The following is a 20,648-nucleotide window of genomic DNA, read 5'->3' as shown; positions in this document are numbered from 1 at the left end:
AAGAGAGGGAGGACCCGCTGCCGAAATACCGCTGAAGAAGCAGCGCGATTTAGCTGCCACTTAAGTACTGCAGCTTGTCTTTCTTTCTTTCTTTCTTTCTTTCTTTCTTTCTTTCTTTCTGTTTTGGCCACTTGCGGCAGCAGAAAAGCTGGAGCTGGCCCTGCTGCGAAGTGAGCCTTCACTCATTCTGAAACTGAGAGCTGGTCTACACTCGGGGGGAGAGGAATCAATCTAAGATACGTATCTGAAGTCGAAGTATCTTAGTTCGACTTACATGGCTGTCCTCATGGCAGCGAGTCTACTGCCGCGGCTCCCCCGTTTATGCTGCTTACTCCTCCTGCCGAGGTGGAGTATGGGCATCGATTTGTGGATCGATTTATCGCCAAGACGTGATAAATTGATCCTCGATAGATTGATTACTACCCGCCAATCCGACGGATAGTATAGACATACCCTTAAGCTAGTGTAGACGGCAGCTGTTTTCTGAACAAGGACCCAAGCCCGGCAAACACTTAACCATAAGCATCGATTTCAATGGCACAACTCATGCTTCTAATCAAGCATGTGCTTATGCATTTTATTGGCTCCTGGCCCAAAAGGGGTTTCCCGTAGTCAGCTCCTGACATGACCTCTGTGACCCCTGCTGGCTTCCCATCAATTTCCAGCAGGTGTTTAAGATGTTGGCTTGAGCTGTAAAGCATGTTCTGTGTCCGATTCAACTGCACACCCCAGCTAATGCAGCAGCAGCTGGGAAGTGATACGTTTACTAGCAATATGTCATTTGGCCACTGGATGTCTCTATGTGTTCTGTAGACTTCCAGATGCAGAGCCTGGTTCTCATTTAATGATATTCCCTAGCTCTTGCCTAGAGCTCTTCATCTGTGGTTCTCAAAGCACTTTACAAAGGAGGCCACCACCATCATTATTCTCATTGCACAGATGAAGAAATGGAGGCTGTGGGAGGTGAAGACCTCAATTGGGAATTTGGTGCCTAAATACGTTTGAGAATCTGAGCCAGAGTCATTTGCCCAGGATTACCTGCAGGCCAGCAGCAGAGCTGGGAATAGAAACCAGGTCTCCTGAGCCAGTGTGCTATCCACTAGGCCATGCTGTGCCACCCAGTCTTATTGCTGCCCCATGCACCCCCAGCTATCCCAGTGCTGGACCCCAATACAGCTTGGGCAATTCACTTCAATCCGGGGCAGGCCCAGCCCTGCTCTTCTGCTCTGGAGCCCTCTCAGGGCTCTGGGAATTCAGTGCTATTTTGAGTTTTACATAAACACTTGTTATGTTTGGGATGAGAAGTGGAGCCACTGGAAATTCCTGGATGGGGCAAGATTACCTCCTGCCCCTGTTGTAAATCCCCCATAAGAACATAAGAACGGCCATACTGGGTCAGACCAATGGTCCCTCTAGCCCAGTAGCCTGTCTTCTGACAGTGGCCAATGCCAGGTGCTTCAGAGGAAATGAACAGAACAGTCAATCATCAAGCGATCCATCCCCTGTCACCCACTCCCAGATTCTGGCAGTCAGAAGCTGCGGCCATGACCATCCTGGCTATTAGCCTGTGATGTGTTGGAGCCCCCATCCAGGATGCCACCTGATTTGCTGGGGTCTCACTGAGCCCACCCGTTCCACCAGCCTGGGCTTCCTCACCCTGTCTATGCTGTGCCAGGCCCTCAAGCCTTCTCTAGAACACACATACCAGTAAGGCCACACCCAGCTGCAGACACAGACTGAAATCAGCTCTGTGTGAGAGGATTCAGCTCAGAGATTCACCCAGCACTCACATGCACACCCCCTTTGGGGAGTAAACCTAAAATAATATTGTCTTGCACTATATAGAAAAATCTGCACAGCACAAGCTCATAAAAATTGCCCTCTCCCTCAATGTGGAGAGAGATGTGCACAGCTTCTTGCCCCCTGCCCCAGACATGAATTGCACAAACTGGGTTATGTTATAAACAAGAAATAAGTTTAATAACTATAAAAGGTAAATTTTAAGTGATTATAAGGGATAGCAAACCGTACAAAGTAGATTACTGAGCAAATCAAACAAAACACACAAACTAAGCTTAATACACTCAAGAAACAGGTTACGAAATGTAATTTTTCACCCTAAATGTTGTTTTAGGCAAGTGTAGTGGGGTGGACCCCCACTACTGCCCTGAGAGGGTTAAAAGCAGCCCTGCAGAAGGCTGCAGCTCTAAAAGCCTGGGCTGATTGGGGGAAAGTAGGCTCAGCTGGGGCCATGCCCCAATCAGCCCCAACTGGCCCCTATAAGAGGCTGAGCCAGAAGCCCAAGAAGTCTCTATCTGACTGTAGAGGGAGATGGGCTTGGCTGTAGGGACCTGAGTAAAGTACCTGAGTGGAGCAGGGCTGGGGAGCTCCAGCCTGGAAAGCCCCAGGCTGTGGCCTAGCATTGGGCTAACAGGTACTGGGGGTTGCAGAGGGCAGCCCAGGGGTAGGTCAAGGCAGCAGGTCCAAACCCTCCTTGCCAGTGATGAATAGGCTGATACTGCAGCCTGCCCCAGGGCATGGGGCTAGACCATGACTGGCAGTAGCCTTATACTGAGGCAAGGTGGGAATAGTGGGTGGGGGTTCCCCGGGGAGGGGAGACCCTAAGACTGAGGGGTTACTGCCAGGGGCAGCACCCCAGGTAAAAGGGGCACTGGGTCCTGGGAGGGACACAGGGGCCAGAGGACAGGTGGATCACTGGCCGGCAGAGGGCGCTCTGGAGCTGGAAAAAGAGCTAATTCCCAAGGACAACCAGCAGGAAGTGTCACAGGGGTGAGTCTGCTCCTCTACAGCAAGTCAGAGTTTCTGGAGTTCCAGCACTGAATGCAGCATGTCTGGTACCAGCCTGGGGGGCAGGTGGCGTACATGGGCATTCAGTGCCCTCAGAGACCAAGTACAGGCTCTTACTAGTCACACATAGACTCTCTATCCATAGAAATTCCATGGCAGTGGTTCCAAACTTTTTAACGTTACCCTCGTCTGTGGCCAAACCCCTCCCCCAGCTGTGGTTGAGAGCCAGGAGCAGGGCTGAGGGCTGCAGGTGGGGCCAGAAGCAGAGCCATGGCTGGGAGCTGGGGCCAGAGCAGAGTTGGGAGGCAGAGAGGGGCTTGGTGGCATTCCCTCCCTGCCCCCTGTGGGTGCTGGCCCAGGACACTCCCCCCACCCCCCCCCACCCCAATGTTAATAAACTGGATAGTCCCCATTCTGCTACTGGACTTCTGCCTGCATTTTTGTTGGGTTTTGGTTTGGGGGTGGGGGCAGTGGTGAGCTGCAGCCGGTTCGCACGAACCGGTTGTTAAATTTAGAAACCCTTTTAGAACCAGTTGTAAAGGGCTTTTAAATTTAACAAAGGTTCCAGCAGCTCCCTGCCCCCAGTCCCAGCTCACCTGGCTCCAGCTTTGCCTCCTTCTCTGAAGGCTCCCCCTCCAGGCTTCCCGCCAATCAGCTGTTCGCGTGGGAAGCCTGGGAGGGCTGAGAAGAAAGCAGCAGCTTCCTGCAGGTAAGCTGGGGGGGGGGGGGCACAAGGAGGTCTCTAGGCGCTGCGCGTCCCCGGCCAGGCGGCGCAGCTCCGGGCCGGCCCCCGGCTCTGACCCTGACCCCGGCCCGACTCTGGCCGGGCGGGCAGCGCGACTCCGCACCGGACCCCGACTCCGGCCGGGCGGTGAGGCTCCGCGCCGGACCCAGACGCCGACCTGGACCCTGACTGCAGCCCAGCGCCCGTGGCTCCCAGCCCCTACTCTGGGTGGCACGGCCCCCATTTCCAGGCAGCAGGGTAAGGGGGACAGGGAGCAGGGAGAGGGTGTTGGATAGAGGGCGGGGGATGGATTAGGGTCAGGATTGAGGGTGGTCAGAGGGCAGGGAACAGGGGAATTGAATGGAGGCAAGGGTCCTGGGCGGGGCAGTCAGGAAGGACCAGGGGTTGGATGGGGCGGTGGGAGGCAGTCAGGGCAGGGGTTCCAGGGGCAGTCGGGAAGAGAAGGGGTGGTAGGATGGGGCGGGGTCCTGGGGCTAGCAGGAATAAGAGGAGGGGTTGGCGGGGTGGCCGGGGGCAGGTAAGGGACAGGGAAGGGGGTGGATCGGGCAGGGGTCGGGGGGGGCGGGGCAGGAGTCCCGGGGGGTGGGGGTGGGGGGTCACCCTCGTGGGGTGAGGAGAGGGAACGGGTTGTCAATATTTTGGCAGCTCATCACTGGGTGGGGGTGTTTATCAGCCTACGTCTAGAGAATGTTCATCAGGTGTATCTAGCTCTCCCATTCCTGCTCTAAACTCCCTGACAAAACTCTCCTGTTAGCTGCTCCTGTTCTCCCCTTCATTAGCTACCTGATCTTTATAGTTCAGCGTATTTGCAGGAAGACCAGAGCTTTCCATTAACGAGAACACATGACTGTCAGCAGCTGGGACTTTTGAAAATTGTTAGCTACCAGTGGATATCTTTACACTGTAAATAAAGGCTTTGGAAGATGTAAAGGGCAGGGGAACATTCCTTTATGATAAAGAAAATAAGTCTGCATTCCAGGTTTGTGATGTCATCCCATTTTGTTTGAGCAGTTACGTCTCAGGAACAATATAACCTGGGGGAGATGGGGTTTCCCTGAGGTTCCTGGCAAACTCGTCACTTACGCTTTTCAAGGCGATCACAAAATTGTCTGTGCTCAGAGACATGGAGTGATTAAAAGGCCTAGGGTGAAATTCTGGCCCTATTGAAATCAATGGCAAGGATCCCCTGGAATGCAGTGAGGCCGGGATTTCACCTCTGAAGTAAAGTCCCGGGAAGCTCAGATTTTAACAATGGGAAATTTGGGCATCTTTATTGCTGGTGGGTGTGAGATGAGCATGTGCCTCTTGGGAGGGAGGGGGGACGGTGCATGTGAGCACCTGTGATGATGTGTGCTTCTATTGTGGGGGAGGGGTACCAATCTGTGTGGGTACCTCTGTACTGTGCTCATGGAGTGTGATTGCAGCTTGACTAGACATACCTGAGCTCACTTTGCTCTAGCCAGCTCAGGTACCAGCGCAGTGAAGCTGCGGCAGCCCTGAGAGTAATTACCCAGGATCCTAGGCGGGTTTGTACAGCCCACACTGCCATGGCTTCACTGCTGGGGGACCTGAACCTCTGGTTTTGAGCAGAAATTCCACCCTGGGCCTGAGAATCCAACACTTTTCTGTGAAAAGTTTCCATTTCAGCCAACTGATTGAAAACAACATTCGGTCGAAAAATTCCTGACCAGCTCCAGCCCTAGGACCTGTTCGGGGGGGAGACGGAGGGACAGACCAGGGAGAACGCAGCAGAGAAACCAGCATCTCAGCCAGGTAAGATGGGAGCCTAAAGGGGCGAAGTGGGCCTTTCCCCCTCCAAACCAAGGACGTGGGCATTCGCGGCTCCCCTTGTTTCCGTCATTGACTCGCACCCAGCCCCAGCCATCAGTTGCACTTTCCGGCTGGCTGTACAGGACATCGCAACGAGACCCATCTTCTGCCCTCTCTTGACCATCGCGCTCACGTGCGGTGCACTCAGTGGCTACGCTATCTCGTCTTCCGCCAGACAAAGGCGCGTTCCACTGCCCTCCTTCCCCTTATCTGCACCGATCACCTGGGTGACCTGTGCGGCGAAGACAAGGCCTCAGAGTGGCCTGTTATCGGAAGCAATGGATGTGTGAGGGTTTGGGTGTCTGCAGGGTTATCTCGGGCAGGGGGAGGTGCTTGTCACTGGAGGGGTGGGAGGGGAGGGAAAGGTATAGTGACTATGCCCAGTTCTGCCGAGAGATTAGCGGGAACTCAGCACTTCCACTTTCCAGACTTCGAGCCTGATCCAGAGCCCGCTGACCCCCACAGCAGGCTTTCCCTCAGTAACAACAGGCTGGCAGTCAGGCCAATTGTCAGTTACAACTTAAATCTAATTGTTCTATCCAGATGTTCAATGCCCCTAAATCCAGCCTTGAGCCACCTCCCTACCCCTGCCCCTCTGCTATTCCAGCCCTGGTGTTCCACAGCCAGCTCTGCTGATGAGACCTTGGTGTGTCTAGACCCACAGAATCTCCTGCTATTCCAGCCCTGGGCTCCCCACCCCACAGCTCTGCCAATGCCACTCAATCCTGACTCTCAGCCACCTGCTATAGCATCCCTGAGCTCTCCCAGCCACCAGCTCTACTGATGTCCCTCAGTCCCAAAATGCAGCCCCCCGCTATTCCAGCCCAGGGTTCCCCATGCTCAGAGGCAGTTCTGCTGATGGCCCTCAGTCCTGACCCACAGCCCTCTGCTATTCCATTCCTGCCTCCCTCCCCAAGCACTGTTGATACCCCTCAATTCCACCCTGTAATGCCCCTTTCTATGCAAGTCCTGGTCCCTCACAAAGCCTTGATGAAGAATCTGAGTCCTACACTACGCTTCTAGTCCTGGGCCTCTCACAGCTCTGCCAATGGACTTCTATTTTGTTTCCTATAAGCACTTATGTTATGGGGGAAACCCCAAACTGGAGCCATAGGCAGGTCTCAGATAATGCTGGACTCCTTCCCTCCCCACCCTCGAGACAGGCTTTTGTCAGCATCCTAAGATCATAGAAGATTAGTTGGAAGAGTCCAGTGTTTTTCAAAGTTTTGGTCACAGCATGTAAGACACTGGTCAGCACTCAGTTGCTCAGTGACCCAGCGGCTCTGGTCAGCATTGCTGACCGGGATGTTAAAAGTCCCATCGACGGTGCTGGCAGGCTAAGGCAGGCTAGTGCCTACCTGCTCCAACACCTCGCTTTGCCCCGGAAGTGGCCAGCAGCAGGTCCAGCTTCCAAGCAGAGGGACCACAGGGCTCCGTGTGCTGTCCCTGCCCCGAGCACCAGCTCCGCATTCCCATTGGTTGGTTCCCACTTGTGCATCTCCAGCTAGGACCCAGACCTGCTGCTGGCCACTTCCGGGACACAGCACAGTCCACAGTGCCAGGACAGGCAGGAAGGCTGTGCCACTGACCGGGAGCCGCCAGAGGTTAGTCCGTGCCCCAATCCTCTGCCCCAGCCCTGAGACCCCCACAAACCCAGAACCCCTTCTTGTACCCCAAAGCCCTCATCCTGAGCCCCACCCCAGATCCTTGACCCCCTCCCACATCCTGAACCCCTCATCCTGGCCCCACCCTGCAGCCCTCACCCCCGCACCCCAACCCTCTTCCCCAACCCTGAGCCTCTCCCACACCCCAAACCCCTCATCCCCAGCTCCACTGGGCCATGGGTATCAACGATTTTCTTCAACTGGGTCCCCAGGAAAAAAGTTTGAAAACCACTGATCTAGTCCACACCCCTGCTCAAAGCAGGAACAACCCCACTAAATCATCCCAACCTAGACCTCCCCACTGCAACCTGAGACTCTTTGTTCTGTCATCTGCCACCACTGAGAACAGCTGAGCTCAGGGGAGGGCTAACTATGGCCTGCGGGATTGGAAGCCTTATGGCACAGCGGGGCTAAGGCCGGCTCCGTGCATGCCCTGGCACTGTGCCGCTCCCAGAAGCGGGCGGCACCACGTCCCTGTGGCCCCTGGGTGGGGGGGAAGAGGGTTCTGAGTGCTGCCCTCACCTGCAGGCACTGCCCCCCGCAGCTCCCATTGGCCAGGAACAGGGAACCACGGCCAATGGGAGCTTCAGGGGTGGTACCCAGAGGCTAGGGCAGCACGCAGTGGAGCTGCCTTCCCCACCCCATTCCCAGGAGCCACTGCTGGACATGCTGGCCACTTCCTGGTGTGGTGCGGGGCCAGGGCAGGCAGGGAGCCTGCCTTAGCCCCACTGCACACCGCAGCCACCCTGGAGCTGCTCGAGGTAAACAGTGCCGGGCCGGAGCCCACCCCCCAACCCCCTTCCCTGAGCCCCCTGCTGCACCTTGTGCCCCTCCTGTACCCCAACCCCCTGCCCTGAGCCCCCAACCCCCTGACTTGAGCCCCCTGCCACACACTGCATCCTTCCTGTACCCCAACACCCTGTCCTGAGCCCCTTCCTGCACCCCCTCCCACAGCACACACTCTCCCACACCCCAACCCCCTGCCCCAGCCCTACATTAATGGCCCTGCATACAATTTCCCCACCCAGATGTGGCCCTCGGGCCAAAAAGTTTGCCCACCCCAACCTAGATCCATCCTCTTTGGAACTCCCCTTCAGATAGTTGAAGGCTGCTATCAGATGCCCCCTCACTCTTCGCTTCTGCAGACTCAATAAGCCCAGTTCCCTCAGCCTCTCCTCATAAGTCATGTGCCCCAAGCCCCTGATCATTTTTGTTGCCCTCCACTGAAGACTCTTTCCAATTTGTCCACATCCTTTCTGTAGTGGGGGCCCAAAACTGGACACAATACTCCAGTTCTTATGAACAGAGGTGGATTTACAGTAAAACACAGGGTGCCCTGGCACGGGGCCCTCCAATGACGGGGGTCCCCAGGGTTGGGCAGCTGTGGGGGCAGAAGCTTGGTCCTGCTGGCTCCTGGGGCTCATGCTGCAGGTTCTGCACCCACTGACAGCCAAGCTCCCCCGTCCCCTGCCTCTTCCCCCGAGTGTGCCACATTCCCGCCCCTCCCTCTCCCTCCCAGCACTTCTGCTGCTGCCAAACAGCTGTTTGCCAGCGCTCAGGGAGGGAGGGGTAGGAGCAGGGCTGAAGCACACTCGGGGTAGGAGGTGGGGACTTGGGGAAGGGGTGGAATTGGGGCAGGGTGAAGCAAAGGCGGGGCCCCCACACTCCCCTTATACATACCCCCCCCTGGCTCCTTGCCGTGAGCCGCTCAAGGCAGGGGGCTGGGGTGGAGCAGGGGGCTGGAGGCACCTCCATGATCCCAGCCCACACCCCCAACCCCCTGCCCTAACTCCTGCACCCCCTCACATCGCCACCTACACCCCTCGCGCCAAATGGGAGCTGCCCCAGGTAAGCACTCTACACCCCAACCCCTTCCCCAGCCCTGAGACCCCTCCCACACCCTAAGTCCTGGCCAGACCCTGCACCCCAACGCTTTTTTACATTTTACTTCCTATTACTTATAGGAGGAGGATGAAGAGAAAAAGAATGAAAAACAGGGGCGGGGGGAGACAAGAGAGTATTCTTTTTCTTGGCTGGGTCCCAAGAGGGGCCCCACTAACTCTAAATCCGCCACTGCTTACAAATCAACCCATTTACAGGAAGCCCAGAGCTTTTAATAATGAGCAGACGTGCCCAGCAGTCACTGATGGCTTTTAATAATCGCTTGCAATCTCTGGGCTGCCAATCTGCCTAGTAACAGGTGACAGATGCCTGCTTCCTGAGCCCTCAGCCATGCACCAAACCTGGCTTGCAGAGACAGGGTTGAATGAAGCAAGCCAAATTAACACAGCAAAGGACTGAGTTGGCTTTGAGCCTCCGAGCTCTGTTCTCCTGAGTTTCCCATCATCTAGATGTGCATTAATAGGCAGTGCTTCTGTGGCACCAAAGGCATCCCTGGAGTAACTCTACTGCTGTCAGGGTGAACTGGGCCCTGTGTGTTCACAGCACTTTAAATCATGAACAAATAAGCAGTGGCTTCGTCTTCCCAGCTTTGCAAAGCATTGCCCTGGCCGGGATGATTTAGCTGGTGATTGGTCCTGCTTTGAGCAGGGGGCTGGACTAGATACCTCCTGAGGTCCCTTCCAACCCTGATATTCTGATTCACAGAGACTAAAGGACTGGACGCAGGGTACAGAAACAAGCTCAACCCACAGCACGTTGATCCAGATTTACACGCAGATTTCAAGCTTCCCAGAGGTGATGGGGTGGGGATCTAAGGCCCCGGTTCTCCTACATGGGGAGTGATTTTCCTTTGACTCCAGTGGGAGTTACACACATCCTCCAGCATGGAAATGGGCCTCCTTGGGTTGCTCTGGCCCATTATGAAGACGGGGCCATTGGTGACATGGAGCTGGGTTTGGCTTTCCAACAGCCGCAACGGGCTGTTTGGATCTGGGGGCTGGTGACTTAGTTTTTCAGTTGGAAACTTTCCCAGGGGAGTTTCAAAGGCTGGATGAGGTACACCCTGACCAAGCCTCTAGTAAACAGCGATGGTACCTGCTTTTGCTTTCAGTTTCTAGAGGGACTTTCCAGCAGCCCCTCTCTATAAACATCTGTCTCGGGGCTGCCTCCCAAGACAGATCAACCAAGTGTTGCCAGGACCTGAGGAGCCCCAAGGAGAAATCATGACTACGACTGTGCAGCCACTGCCAAAGGTAAGCAAGAGTGAGTGAGTGCCAGCTAAAGAGAGAGAGAACGATGTAGCTTTGTTTTTATTTCAGTTTTACAAGCCTGCCACCATCACAACTTTTTTTTCTTTCACTGAGATGATCTCTGCGTTTGTAACTGGTTCTGATCTGCCGTATCCAAACACAAGGTTCTAAACTGGGCCTGGAAGTCTCACTTCAGCAATTTTTCTTTGAAATAAACACTCATAGATTGGTCTTGATGCATAGAATGCTGTCTTTCCTCATGACAATCTCGGGTAAAAACCTCTCGCTCTCCATGATCAGCTGTTCACTCATAAATCACTTCATTCTAACCCTTCTTCCCCTTAGCTGTTTTAAAGACAGACGTAGTTCTCATTTACCGCAAAGTCCTTTCACACCCTTCTTGCAATGTAACAGAGCCTTCAGCTATTTCTACACTGCAAGAAGGGATGTGTTTTTACACTGCAATAGCTGTCTCGATGTAAACACACACCTGTTTTTGGCAGTGAAGACAAGCCTTAAAGTGGGAGCACTTTATATTTACAACTACTTTAAGTCACCTTTATAATGACTGGAGCAATGTAAACTGGCCTTAGTATAAATAAGAATCAAGCTCAGATGTTTCTCTACATTCCAGTGAATCAACTATTGACGTTATTGAGTCTATGGGAAAGGGACTACTTGGCATTCCCTTGAGCTAGTTTTTAGTTGAAAAATGGGTTTTTGTAAAAATTGTTTTTTTCTTCTAATTGGAATGACAAATTTTGGAGGGGAAAAATTGAAGTTTTACAAATTCCATCTCTATTCCCCTCCTTTTTCACCATTGGAAAAATGGTGGAATGTGTAACTATGTTAAGAGAGAATTAAAGAAAACACGCTGTTTTCTCTCAACAGAGTAGGAAAAACTAAGTGAGAAGAAGTGGAGAAAAAAACATCTCACATCTGACCTTTTCCCACTGGAAATGTGTGAGGAGAGAGCTGTTTCCCTCACTTTTTTTTTTTTCACACTTTTAAAAGAATTCACACTTCTTCCAGTGGAAGAAAATAAACAATGGCAGAGAAAGGCAGGGGAAAAAACTAAATATTCTAAGTGAAATTTTTCAAAACAAAATAAATTAAAATAGTTTAGGATGTAAATTTTTTGCCAAAAATTGCCCACCAAATCTCAACAGCTGTAATAAAAGCTTGCCTCCCCTTCTCCTCCCTGACGTGGTATGGACCTTGATACAGAAATAATTGCCCTTTGGTGGACTGGGAGGAACAAGCCTCTGAGACTGTATGTACAGTGACATCATGTTGCAGGGCTGGATCTGTTATCTCTCTGGCCTAGAGCCTACACTGCAATAAAAAACCTGTGCCACCAAGTCTGAGCTGGGGTCAGTTGACTCAGGCTTGCAGGTCTTGGGCTGTGGGACTAAAAATTGCTGTATAGGCCTTCAGGCTTGGTCTGGAGCCTGGGCTCCGAGACCCTCCCCATTCACAGCCACCAAACCCAGGTCTGTGGGACCCAGGCTTGTGAACTCCATGTTTCCAAGCCCTTGCTTGAGCATCCACGCTGCATTGTAAACCTGGCTTACAATGGCTAGACCGGGTCTCACAGCCATGCTAATGTCTCCATGCTGCACGATGCAGACCTCCTGACTCAGGTCTCTGGCTTGAGCTGTATCCACACAGCACGATAGGGCTTGGACCTAAGTCATAAGGTCCTAGGACTCAGGTCCTGAGTGCTTCCCAGGTCAGACTGATTTGTGTGTGGATGGAAAGGAGGCTCAGGCTCAAACCTGAGTCAGTGCCCAGGTTTAGTGTCCAATGTAGATAGACCCTAAGGGGTTTAGGCCTTTCTTTCCAAGGCAGCACTGCTGGACTGTGCGTTGAATACTGAGCTCAGTTCTGGCAGGGGTTGACAAGCTGGAGAGGATTCAGGGAGAACTAAACAAACCAGTGGAAGGGCTGGAGGGACAGAGCAAGAGATCTCAACAGGCCTTGGGGAGGAAGCCAAACCTGCAAAGCTCCTCACACAAAGGGAGTGTCCAGGACCTGAGTGAAGGTCAGAGGTGAAGGCTGGGGGAGGACAACAGGGCCAGTTCTAACCTCATGCAGGCCAAGGAGAAACTCTGTGAGGCACAACCTTGATGGCTCTATTAAATCTCCCCCTCTCTTTCCATCAGAGAGGCTAGGAATGGGGCTTTGGGGGGGGGGATTAGAACTAGCGGTGTCTTGGTGCCTGGGGATGCCTGTCAGAGGAGAGGAGTGGGGCACCGAGGCTGATACAGCAATGGGGTTGGGGGAGATGAGAGGACACCAAGCCCAAGGCATAGGCGAGAGCTGTGTGATACATGCCCTCAGAGGCAGGGCCTGGGAGATTGAACTCAATGGGCAGCACAACTGAGAGCCAGTGACGTGACCCAGCTGGCACGGGGGTGATATTTTTGAAGAAATTAACAAGAGAGCTGATTGCGGCGGCGGCGGCAGCAGGGCTGGGCTGGAGTTAGGGGTGGTGTGAGGGTGAAGTCCAAAGGAAAACAGGGTAGTGAAAGACACCCTGGGTTGGAATGGGGGCAAATCCCCAGTGTAGACAAAGGAGGGCAGGGTCTGTGTCTTGTCTTGTTTCAGGGAAGTCCACAGCACACTTTTGGGTGCTGAATGAAATGAGACTGGCTGGTTTAGGTAGAGATGGTGGATGCAGGAGCTGACGTGTGAACATGAAGGGTATGGTAGGTGGGCACAATAATCTAACAGGCCTCTTCTGTCTGTAATGTCTCTGCTTCTGTTCCTCACCTGTCATGTTAGGTAATTCAGAAGCCTGGCTGCTCAGCAGTGCTGCATAATTCTCCCACCAGTGTCTGGAAGGCTCTCTTGGAGAAGGCCACCCACCTACAAACCCTCGTCATCGGCCCGGAAACTGATACCAAAGTGACCCTGAACATCGTCAGTGGCCAGAAATCCCTGTGCCTGGAAGCCCATCTCCACAACACGGTCGATCAGATCAAGAAGTGGATCATGCTGGAGGGGAAGTTTGGTGGCTCAGGGTCCGTCCACCTGCTGTATGGGAACCAGGAACTGCAGGGCCCAAAGACCTTGGGCCAGTACAGAGTGACAAGCCCAGCCACCCTGTTCATTGTCCACAAATGCACTGGGGGCTAAGCCACCACAGCATGTTAAAGGCAACATGGGAGAGTGCAGTTGATTAGATTAATGCAAATTGCTTGTTTCCTTAAATTAATGTTTTCTGATCGTAGTTCCAATGATTGTGCTTAGTTTTAGAAGTTGAGCAGCTGTGTTAGTCCTGCACATTAAAAGACAATGAATAAAACGTTTTTCAGGGAGCTGGATTTCTTTTTTTTCCCATTCACACTCTGGCTTTCAGTTCCTTGTCCCTACCCCTCAGAGGGGCTTTTCAGCTGCTGGTTGAAAGGGTCCAGCAGAGTGACCTGAGCGCAGCACAAGGAGTCTCAACTCCTGGTGTTCTAATCTCGGGTCTGACGCTACCCTTTTCTGGGCTTGTCCAGTCTTGGGCCCCACATGGTTCTGTTGATTGACCTCTACCCACCCCTGCTGCTATTATAATCTTATGTCCCACATAACTCTGCCAATGGACCTCAGTCCTGACCTACCACCCCCCTCACTGTTATCACCCTGGACCCACTGTACTACTGCATTTCTATTTTAAATTATACACAAGCACTTCTATTTAGGAAAGAAACAAAGTGGAGCAAAAGATTGGTCTGTGATGATGCAGAATGCTCGCCATTTCTTGCCAACAATGCTGGTGAAAGGGTGATTTCTATTCTATACTGAATAGAGCTACATTAAAGGAACAGTAAGGGTGTCCGATCAGGCACTCCAAAATTGGGAAGTACCAGAATTTAATTCTGCCCCTCCACCCCCGCATGAGATAGTCTTTGATCACATATTTTTTTCCTATGGGACCCCTGCCTCATTCGGTGCACCACATGACCAGCACTCACTGAATGAAGCAGCTGATCAAGATTTCTGTTCATCTTGCCCTGTTTAGCATGTGGCCTCATGTCTACCAGCCAAACCCTGCGCTAAATGCAGAATTTTGAATTTCCTCCAAGCCTAGCACCTGAGTGCTCCATCAGCATTAATGGGTTTCTTTTCACAACACCTATGCGAGGCAAGGAAGTATTGTTTAGAGCCGGTCAGGAACTCACCAACAAAACACTTTTCCACTGATAAATGCTGATTGGTCAAAATGGAAACTTTTTGGTGGGAAAGCATTTTGTGCTTTTGAAAAAACATTGGACGATTTTTTTTTAAAGCCTTGAAATAGTGGAAATGTCCTGTTGTGACATTTTTGCAACAGAATGTTCCAGTTTTGTGGATTGAAATGACTTTCATTTCAAAATTTGGATTTTTTAAATTATAAAGGGTTGAAATGGGAAAAAATGGTTTTGAAATTATCAAAACAAAACACTTTAATTGACCCAAACCACTTTTTTGGATTTTCAGTTCACAAACATTCTCAAGATTTTAACTTTTCATCCTAGTTTGGGATGGGACCATTTTTTTGAAATCTTGAAAATGTTCCCAGGATAGGCAAACCATTCCCCACGCAGAGGTAATATTGCTATCCCCACAGGTTTTCTAGGTCTTAGTGCAGTGCCTTAACCGTAAAACTATCCTTTCGCTTTGTGTACACCTCCACCTTATTCACCATGCACCTTCCACCTTCAGCTGGAAATGAGGCAAGAGGCCTATGGAGAATGCCCTTATCACTACCCAGCCCTGCTGCTTTCACTTTCCATCCTGTGCACTGAATGAGACGTTGAAAAAATAGCACATGATCAAGTAACAAAAGACTGGATCACGATGCACATGCATGAGGGGGCAGAGTTTAGTGCTGTGGCTTATTACTCACCCCAATCTGGGTTGATTTTTTTCAGAGGGACAACAAAAGGTACCTGCTTGATCCCAGGGCTAACCTGCTGCCAAATGTCTAGTTCCTGCTCAAAACCCCAAAGGTGCTAGAGTTTGTAAAAAACAATTGGAAAACTGCATTACAAGTGGCAAAGCCACTTTTTGTCTCAGCTCATGTTCTCCGAAATGGCAGGTAAATGTTTCCAAACCAGTTTAGCCTGAGGCAGCAGAGACGACCAATCCCTGCCGATAGTGGAGGGGAGGGGGCAGAGGGCAGCCAGCTTCAGCAGTGTTATAGCACATGCTCAGTACAAGCCAAGCAGCAAATTGGGGATGTGACCCTGTATGTCCCTCCTCTCCCCCCCCCCCCCACCATGCAGCCCTATGCGAGGCCAGGAACAAGCATGGAATATTTTATCCCAAAGGGTTAAAATTTGGCAAAGTTATAAGCCACTGAAAACAAATTAAGTGCTAGGAAACCGATAGTGCTAGATTTGACTTTCAGCCCATTTACGGGAAACCCGCAGCTTAAAGTAATGCTGTTGGCTGGTAGCTGTGATCAAAGGTGACAATTCAAATCATCTGAAATCCCCAGAGCTCCAATGTGTCTTGTGACGCCTGCAGTTGGCCACAGAGCAGGTGAGAGGGAAACAATACAAGCAGTCAAGGCAGTGACAAGTTAGCTCTGGCTTTCAAATGGGAGCTCGGGTCTCTGGGCTTCTTTCTCTTGATCAGTCCCACACTCTGCCCGGCAGCACTTGTGTGTCAAATGCAGCCCTGGTGTAATGTCACTGATGGAGCTGGGTGGTAACAAGGCTAGATTTGTCCCTGTGTCTTCACTGCACTTTACAAACACTAGCCAATGAGCCCTGGATCGGCTGAGCACTGAGAGGTGGCTTCGTGGACAGTGAAACGCTCCAGGCCAGATAAAACAATGCTCCGAAATGGACTGGACTCCCAACCAGATTTTGAACCCCCCAGGCCCAGTTCTCAAGCAGTGGGATCCGAGCAGCTTCACTTGCAGTTACTGGTATCCTGAAGTAGGAGAATGAAACCTCCCTGTGGTTTGCTCCAGCTCGTTATGAAGATGGGGGCCATTGATGAAATTCAGCTCCAGACCTGGGTTCAGATCTCAATCACCTTTCACGTTCAGGAGTGTTGAGATCTGGGTCTTTGGCTTGGGCCCACTAGCTACGTTTTAGTTTGGCCACGGTAGAGGGCTCAATCTACCTCAGCCCGCTGCTGTTCTCGTCTCGCCCTAAGCTTTCAGCTGGGAATGCTGCCAGGTGCTTTTGGACATGACAGCTGTACAGTGCCGTCCCCTTGTTGCCTGCAGTGCATCTTTTGCTTTCAGTTTCAGGGAGGGAGTATAAAGAACCCCAGACGATAGCCTAGGGGCTAAGAAGAGATAGATCGGAGCCTCCCGGCCAGGATATCCTCCCAGCCAGGATAACCATGGAAGCGCTGTTCCTACCCCAGGTAAGTGGGTGAGGGGCAGGATCTGCCAGCAAGCCAGGACAGAAAGAGGGAAAATATATTATTTTAATTTTCACTCTTGCAAACCTGCCACCATCAGCACAACCCCCCCCCCCCCCGCATCTTTCTTTCTCTCCCTTGTTCCTCTCTCGCTCTCCCAGCTTCTCCCCTCTTCCTCTACTCCCCCAATTTCTTTCTCGGCCTCCCTCTCTATTTCTCTCCCTTGCTTCATTCTCTCTCTGGAGACAACCTCCATGGTGCCAGTGCCCTATGCACCCAAATCGGGAGAAAAAACTCACTTGCTTCCACATCAGGTCTGAAATGGTCCTCTTGACAATGCTGACAGTTTCTGAAGGGGCCACAGATCAGCTGATTTAGAGGTAGCAAATGCCCCCTTTCCACACGGATGGACTCACATTACCAATGTAAACGGACCCACGAATCTGCATCACTCTCCTGTGGACTAATTGTGGACTCACATCTGGTCTTATGTTAATCTTTTTGTTCTGCATCTAGCATCGTGGGGTCCTGATCCTGACTGTTGTTTGTAAGCACTACAACAGTGCAAATAACAAATAGTAACTAAGGGCTGCCAGCCCCTGCCCTGCTGGTCTGAAGCCAAAACACTTTTCTTCCATCCTGATGAGTCCGTGCAGGGGCAGCTCCAGGCAACAGCACGCCAAGCGCGTGCCTGGGGTGGCAAGCCACAGAGGGTGCTCTGCCAGTCGCTGCGAGGGTGGCAGGCAGGGCAGGTTATCTTCGGTGGCTTGCCTGCGGAGGGTCCTCTGGTCCCGCGGCTTTGGCGGACCTTCTGCAGGTTGCCGCTGAATCCACAGGACCAGGGACCTCCCGCAGGCAAGCTGCCAAAGGCAGCCTGCCTGCCATGCTTGGGGCGGCAAACTACCTAGGGCCACCCCTGAGTCTGTGTCCAACGTTTCTCAATGTGGCTCTGAGCAATTGTCCTGGGGTTTACAGACCCCGTCCTGAGCATAGAGACTTTCCTGTTTACAAGCAGGCACCTTGATCACACCTCCAGAATGCCCAGTCATGGAGGCAAGTGCCCACAGCTACAATCAGGAGAGGAAACATGACCTGCTATAAAGGGGAGAGCGCAGAGAAGGAAAAGGAGGTAGAAAGGCCTGGGATAGTAAGATGGTGACAGCCCCCCACCAGGCTGCCTCCAGGAAAGCAGCCATCAGACTGCAAGCCCTAAAATGGAAGGGCTGATAGACTCGCTTGGAGGTGAGAGTCCAAGAACTGATCTGATTGAGAACAAACTCAGGAAGGTCAATTAGGAGAAGGTAAGACACCCTCCCCACTAGACAGACCACGCCAAGAGGTGGCCACAGCAATACAGTCTCCCTCAGCCCTGTCTCATCCAGAGGCAACGTGGAGCTTGAGGATCTGGGGTGCAGCTATAAGGCCAAACCCTCTGCTGGTGTTAAACCCACTCATTTAAAACCCACTTTCCAGTAAATGTCAACTCTTTAATGTGTTTTGCAATAGAGATTGGGGATGTAGGGGATACCAAAGAGAAGCTTAGAAAGCAACAATTTCATTTTTCATGAAAAATGAAACCTTTTGTCAAGGTGTGACCCCAGCACCCCTTAATGCCAGTTGGCAAGGGAGTGCCGAGGGGTTATGGGAAGCTCCTGATTCTGGGATGTACATTCTGATTCACCAAAGACTGTCACGTGAGGTCTTAAATGACTCGCTGGTCATCAATATCATTGTGAAATGTACATACAGGTACTTTGCAAGGAGCTGTGTGTCTGTACCAGAAACTTACATTCTTAGGCATGTCTGTTAAAAGTAGGTCACCAAAAGGTGACATGCCCTAGACCAGTTCCTCCAGACAGGAGCTAAGAAACATTTATCTTCAGTCGGGATGTAAATTAAGCTACATACAAAGTCAAATGTTAATGAGGAGATGTGAAATCAACAGGAAAAAACAAGCCCTGGGGGCGGGGAGGGTGTTATCCTGTCTATGAGTGAAGATCATGTACTTTGGGGTTATCTCTAGAAGTTAAAGACACTCTGTCTCTTCACAGAGGAAGTAAAGAGACTGTGGTTGTGCTGACAGAACAAGAAGCAATGGTCTCAAGTTGCAGTGGGGGAGGTTTAGTTTGGATATTAGGAAAACTATTTAACCAGGAGGGTGGTGAAGCACTGGAATGGGTTACCTAGGGAGGTGGTGGAATCTCCTTCCTTAGAGGTTTTTAAGGTCAGGCTTGACAAAGCCCTGGCTGGGATGATTTAGTTGGGGATTGTTCCTGCTTTGAGCAGGGGGTGGGACTAGATACCTCCTGAGGTCCCTTCCAACCCTGATATTCTATGATTCATGAGAAAGGGGTCTCAGCCAGGCTTGCTTGAAGGGGCTGCAGAGAACGTTGGGTGAGAGAAAACTGCAGGTTTAGTCTCTAGAAAGCATGTTTTGACTTTGTTTTATATGTATCCATTTGTTTCCAATATTCTTACTCCCTGTTCCTTGAATCGCTGATGACAAACATTCCTGCTTTCACTATAAATATCTCTGAGTGCTGTAGAGGTCAGCAGAGGGCTGGTGCTGAGCTGTAATGTACAAGCTGGTGTGCTCTGTTCCTTTGGAAAGAGTGGGATTGGTGGTCCTGTCAGTGCTTGGGGCATAAGGGTCTGGATGTTGCTGGGAATGCTTAGAGGACTCAGCGGCTGGTGTGCACTTACTGCTACCTATACAAAGTAAGTGAGGCCTGCCGAGGCCTGGAAGGCAGCGTTTGTATTGCCAGAAGCTGTTGGTCTCAGGGAGCTGGGTGGCAGCAGGCAGAGACAAGCCTGCTTCATGCTAAGGGCAGGGGGTGTGGAGGTACCTCACAGCTGGGGATGCCCTTAGGGAGCATCACATGGGGTCAAAGGTGCATTTTGTGGGCGGGATGGGTACATTACGTGGCATACATCATAAGAGCCAGATAACACACTTGTTCCTTTCTGAAAGCCATGTCTGACTCTTTCACTTCTCTCCCTTGTGTGTTAGATTCAGCAGAGGAATGGCTGCTCCCCAGTCCAGCCAGCTTTTCCCACCAAGGTTTACAATGAGCTCTCCCAAGAGACCATCCACCTCCACCCTTTCATGATTGGCCCAGTAACTGACACCAAAGTGTCCCTGACCATCAGCAATGGCCCCAAAACCCTGCAGCTGGAAGTCGATCTCCATGACACCGTTGATCAGCTCAAGAAGCGGATCATGCAGGAGAGGAAATTTGGTGGCTCGGAGTCCATCAGCCTGTTGTATGAGAATCGGGAACTGAAGAGCTCGGAGACTCTGGGGCAGCAGAATGTGAAGAACCAGGCCACGCTGTTCATCGTCCACAAATGCAATGGGGGATAAATGGGATTAAAGATTTGCAGGGAAAAGCATGCGTTACAGAATGCCTGCTAATTGCTTGTTGCTACTTATCGATCTATCTGCTTACTATGCACAGGCACCAGCTGCCTTGGTAACAAATCCAAATGATCATTTTTACTTCATAAAGTATCATTTCCATGCTGTAAAAGCTACCTGCTTGAGTGGGCTAAAGGATGTCAGAGGGCTAAAGGATGAAGGGCTGGAACTGAATTTTTGTAGACAACTGGCTGAGTCACTTCTTTAGTTAATTTTTCTTACTGAAATCTAAATAAATGTGAAATGCTAGGCTGCCCGGGAACTCCAGCTGCAATTGCATGATTCAGAGAAATGCGAATAAAGATAATAAAAATTAACCACCCAGCTGGATTTCTTTTCTCCTTGTTTTTGACTCCTGGTCTCTCTCCCTCACACACTCTCACTGAAGGAGGGGCAGGGTGACCTGATTTGAGCACTGAAAAAGGAGCCAGGACTCCTGGGTTCCAATTCCAAGTGTGACACTGATCCACTGCTTGGCTACTCCCATCCTCGGTTTCACCTAATTCTGCTGATTCACCTCCACCCACCTGGTAGCTCTGCTGCTATTCCAGCTTGTGGCCCAACATAACTCCACCAATGGGTCTCAATCCTGATCTGCATCCCTCCCCGCCACTGTCATAATCCTGGGCCCACTCTGACACTGCACTCCTCCTTTAAATTCTGTACAAGCACTCACA

Source organism: Mauremys reevesii, linkage group 4 (assembly GCF_016161935.1).
Source record: "Mauremys reevesii isolate NIE-2019 linkage group 4, ASM1616193v1, whole genome shotgun sequence".
In the NCBI taxonomy this organism is placed as follows: domain Eukaryota; kingdom Metazoa; phylum Chordata; order Testudines; family Geoemydidae; genus Mauremys; species Mauremys reevesii.
The sequence above is the reverse complement of the archived record's forward strand: the minus strand, read 5'-3'. Positions refer to the sequence as shown.